This window comes from Corylus avellana, chromosome ca3, assembly GCF_901000735.1.
Source record: "Corylus avellana chromosome ca3, CavTom2PMs-1.0".
Classification (NCBI taxonomy): Eukaryota; Viridiplantae; Streptophyta; class Magnoliopsida; order Fagales; family Betulaceae; genus Corylus; species Corylus avellana.
In genome coordinates this window covers 29,976,994-29,982,456 of record NC_081543.1, presented here as the reverse complement: position 1 = coordinate 29,982,456, position 5,463 = coordinate 29,976,994, and the positions used below count along the sequence as shown (strand labels likewise).

Below are 5,463 nucleotides of genomic sequence, written 5' to 3'. Positions count from 1 at the left end.
TACTATGAGATCAGAGACCCACACTGCCATTGAAACTCCCTCAAGACCCTTAGCTTTTGCAAGCAATTTGTTGATGGGCACATGAAAAGCAAGCGCCATAGCCGAGCTAAACATTATAGGAACCGTTATGCTCTGTGTGCTCAAGTAGGCTTTGAGAGGACACAAAAATGCATTGACTACTAAATCAGGGAGGAGATAGAAAAGATAGCTCTTCGCGATGGCGGAAATGTCTTCTTGTTGGCCAAAACGGACAAGGATCTTATCAACATTGAGCCACAAGAAAGTTATAGGCAGTGTGGCTAGAAGCAACAAGAAGATAGCTATGAGAAGGGTTTTAATTGTGAAGTAGCTTAAAGTTTTTAGCTCCATAAGCTTGACCACAGATGGGTTCCATGGCGCCACAGAGCCCGTTCAAGACAGAGAAGCCGGTGACATTAGCAAACGTGAACCCGAGCACGCCGCCGGCCAGTTTGAGCTCCCCAAGCCGACCTAAGAAAGCTGTTGTGATTGATAGCTTTGCAAACCATGTTAAGTTCATTGCTACCAAAGGAGCAGCAATTCCCCTCTGCACTTTCAGCTCCAAAAGCATAACCTTTGCCATGGTAGTTGGCCATGGAGTTATAGGTGTAGGAGATGAAGGTGGGTGATTAATGGTTTTCTCAGTTTCAGACATTGTTGCAGAGAAAAAGGGCTTGCTGGGTCTGCTCCGGATATAGATATGAACCAGCAGGAGTCTTGTTAGATAATATTAATTATATGTGAGTGCATGGGTTTCGTGAGGGTGTTGGAAAGGAGGAGCAATTGGTGGGCTTTTTGTAACGGCCAATTAAGGAAGAGAGATGGTGGTGGAGGATTTATAGTGCGTGATGAGAATGCAAGGGCCATATCATGCTTATAAATCCCCCCATGATCAGATCTCTCTTGAGATTTTGATGTCACTTTGGTTTTAATAAAAAGATACTTGAAAAAAAAAAAAAAAAAATACATTGGTAGTAAATTAAATGCCAAAGCTACTTTGGGTACCTAGTACCTTTCTCACTGATTTCTAATGCTTTCTAGAAAGAGTATGTAATGATATTCTTTACACTTATTTGCCATACCTATGTATATTTATGTCACACAGCTTTTCATGTCATTCACTTGAAAAAAAACAGAAGCGTTAACTATTTAAAACACTTAATGTCAATTAATGTGTCAGTTAAGAGTATTAAATCAATAATTTTTTATTGGTCTAAGTTGGCTTAAATTTTTAAAATAAACGGTAATTTAACACGAAAATCCTACCAACAATAATATTCCTTGTAAGTCATGATGGAAAAATGAGGGTCTTTTCCCATGTATTTATCGACTGATTTGTTGGAGACAAAGTATAGACCACTTTGAAGCAGCCGATATGTCGATTAACATAATATTCCTATATTGTTCCATCGGTTTATATATGCATCTTAAAAAAGAAAATAAAAGGTGTAAAAAAAAATTCCTTCCTAGAAACCTTTGAGCAAGATAGATTATGGGTAGGTCGTATCTGCTAATAATAATGCTGTGGTCCAAAGCATAAGGTGTGAGATTGCCATGCTTCTTTGTTAAACTTTGGCAAAGTTTTCTTTCAATCAAACTGAATATGAGAAATTTTTTTTTCAATTCTATCTATTAAACTGGCATCTATCCAAAGTATATCTGTTTTTATATGCATCTTTGGTAGATGTCAGTTTGATAAATTGACTTGCAAGAATTTCTTTGGAGGAAAACTTTTTCCTTAAACTTTGCTTTCATATTCTGAAGCCACTCACAAATCATCTACTTTTATTTAGGAGATAAGCCTAGGTATAAAGCAAACTTCTTTTTGTAAGAGAAAAAATTGTAAGCCTCCATGCAAGGCTTTCAAGTTGATGGGAAGTTTGGATATGAAAATGATTTTTTTTTTAAATTTTTAAATTTTTAATTTTTATTTATTTATTTTTATACTGTGTTTGCATCTTATCAGAAGGCTAGGCTTAGTTTTGAAAATTAATTTTTCTTTATTTTCACAACTATTTTTGCAGTGATTCAATGATTGTGGTTTTTTTATTTTTTGTTGTTGATATTTTAATAGCTACATGAAAAGCTGCAGAAAAGATGGACGAGAAAAATAGCATTAAGATATCATACTCTAATATAAAATTATAATTCTTGTCTTTACATATTTGGCTCTTTCATGGCCTTCAAAATCTATGTTTAGAAGAGAAAAGAGGTAAGTAATGAAAATCTTAGATGATGCTTTTTTTGGCAGAGGCATGAGAGTACTAATCATATCAAATTGCAATGTCCACTAGCTTTTGTCTGTGAGATTATAGTAAGGTTTCCATTCAAACAAGCATTATGTACACCAACATCATTTTCTCCTTTTTTTCGCGTTTTGGACTATAATTTTATTAATACGTTGTTTATTCTAAATGTTTAAGCTTAAAAAAAAAAATTAATTAAGAAAAAACTTCACAAAACCCTCATGAACTTTCACGCGTTTTGACATTACCCCCTTAATGTTCAAAAACTCTCGATTTGGGGTATCAATTTAGGGGTGGCAAAATGGGTACCCATACACGACCCGATTAGACCCGCGGGTACCCGTTACACGATTAGCCTATACCCAGACACGACCCGTTTAGCTAAACGGGTAATCGGGTTGACACGATTATGACACGAAAATAATCGGGTAACCCGACACGACCCGTTTTACCCGTTTAAAATAACCGGGTATAAATGGGTAGACACGACCCGACACGACCCGATTACCCTAAACTATAATTTTTTTTTTTTTAAAAAAAAAATGAAATTCAAAATTGTAATAATAATACTAATACATCAATATAGTCAATGCAAAAAATTGAGTTCTAACTTCTAAGAGATTAAAGGTTTTAATAAAGGATAAGAAAAAAAAAAAAAAATTGGAAAGTGACCGTAATTGACAAATTGTACTCCAAAATAAATTACTAAACTCATAATTTCACCTAAACTTAAAAGTTAAAAGTTAAAACAAGTAAGTTCATTTATTAAAATAGTCCACTTATACCAGCTAAACATCTAAAAGATGCCTGAAACACCTCCAATTTTAGGGTCTTTTTGGTAGGGGGGCTAGAAAAGTAAGAGGAATGAATAGGAAGGATGGAAAAAAAAAATTAGAAAAAAAATGACGAAGGGGTTGTTTTTCTTATACAAACTTTTGTTGGGAAGGATGAAAAAGTATCTTGTAACTATTCATAGCGAATCGGCGATTACCTTGACACCATTCAAACCACTTATTCATGTCATTTTATCTCCTGCTTTCCTCCTATTTTTGCTGCAACTGGATGGAACATGGTGGGCCCATATGGAAACACATCATCCATCCCCTTCCTTTCCCACTATACCAACAAGAAGAGAAAGTAATAATCAACTTCCCATTTCCTCCTTCCAATGTCCACCCTTATCCATTCTCCCACTTCTCCTCCTCCCTACCAAAATATATCGTCTAAGCCAAAGTACAAATATGTCCCCAATATACAATAGTTCCTAATCAAAAGCCAAGATGCCTGGGTTAATCCTATATCAGTCTTCTGGCAACCAAATTGATGATGTCACATAACTATAGATTTCAGATGCAATCCTAAAACTACTGCTTATCCATCAAGTCTTTATTGGCCCCCAATACTCCCATGCTGTGTCCTGAGAAGCATAAATTTATCAATTGGAAATGCAAGCAGAAGAATTTGACCCACACATGCATATAGTAGACTGCACATGCTCAGCTAACTTCGTTCACATCATACTTCATCTGATATTCAACTTTCAGCTTTGCATTATGCTTTAGAAAGAAAAAGATAATAATAAAAAAAAAGCTAACAAAAACAAAATAATAAATACAAAAAGAAACAAAACTCAAAACTACATCAACATTAGATTCATAATTCCTTGCAAAATACAAAATAGGTTCTCATGAGTCAATGTCTATTATGCCACTCCACTTAAGGATCCATGAAGGCATCCATGATCCACCCATATAATCAAAGTCCAAAGATATAAATTATAAAACACTACAAATATAATCAGTTTAAGAAATATTAATAGATTGTGCTCCAGATGAATCTGGAATGTCACAGGAAATTGTCAAAACATCATCTTCTTTGCCATCCAAGTCCAACTTCATTTGTGTGAGTTCTATATCAAAAAATAAGAAGAATTAGTATTATTTTATTATAGTGTAATAAAAAAAATAATACACATAAACGAAGAAATTAAATATAAAAATAACTAATATTACCTTCATCTCCATATAACCAATCTTTGGTGCAAACTAATGCCTCAGCAATGTCAGGCTTGAGTGAACTCCTATATTGATCAATCACACGTCCACCAATGCTAAAAGTGGATTCCGAAGCAACAGTAGAAACATGAATACTCAAAACATCACGAGTCATAGCAGCTACTTCAGCTACTTCAACAATGCAAATTCAATCAATGATTTAGCAAAATTATGTACACTAATATATAGTAAAAAAATGTAATTAAGCCATTAAGGTATAAACCCTAAACCATATAATATCACATGATTCACATAATTGCTTGAAAGACAAATATATATCAAAAATTCAAACAATCCAAGATTCAAAATCAGAGTCTACAATGTCAATATATATAAAATTTTCAAACAATTAAAATCAAAGTCTAGACTTACAAAAAAAAAAAAAAAATCAGAGTCAGAGAAATGTAATTAAGCCATTAAGGTATAAACCCTAAACCATATAATATCACATGATTCACATAATTGCTTGAAAGACAAATATATATCAAAAATTCAAACAATCCAAGATTCAAAATCAGAGTCTACAGACTACAATGTCAATATATATAAAATTTTCAAACAATTAAAATCAAAGTCTAGACTTACAAAAAAAAAAAAATCAGAGTCAGAGACATACCACGAGAGACAGAGAGCTGCGAGCCTGCGGCTGACGGCAACGGTGACTCGGTGAGGACGGCGAGTCGGCGACGGTGAGGTACGTTCTTGGCTCTTGCTAACGCCTAAGGCCCCTAAGTTCCTAACGGCGAGGAGCGGAGGAGGCCCACGAGGAGGAGGGAGACTGGGAGAGTGGAGCTGTGGAGACCCGAGAGAGAGAGAGGGAGAATCGGGAGAGTCACGAGTGGCCGAGTGGGACTGTGGGATGCCGGACTGTCGGTGACGGAGGGAGAGGGAGAGACCGAGTGAGAGGGAGTCAGGGAGAGGGTTAGGTTAGCAGCGTTAGCTTACGTTACAGAGACTAGAGAGACTGATTTTTACTTGTAGTTCAAAAATCAAATGGTAAGACTAAAGAGTAAAGTAAGGAGTCTGAGTCGTCTGACTCTGAGGAGACTGAGGCGAGAGAGACCCGTGCGTGAGCTGCTGGCACGGAAAAATCAGAAAAAACCGGGTGCGTGAGCTGCTGACCCGGGTCCAGAAAAAAACCAAGA

The 5,463-nt window shown here is 35.8% G+C and overlaps 1 protein-coding gene across 1 annotated transcript in view; it reads left to right on the top strand.

Moving 5' to 3' along the window:
- LOC132175342 (ATP-dependent Clp protease ATP-binding subunit CLPT2, chloroplastic-like) overlaps positions 1-5,463 on the top strand; it is a 16,147-nt gene that overhangs the window by 589 nt on the left and 10,095 nt on the right. The gene's annotated exons all lie outside the window — the stretch shown is intronic.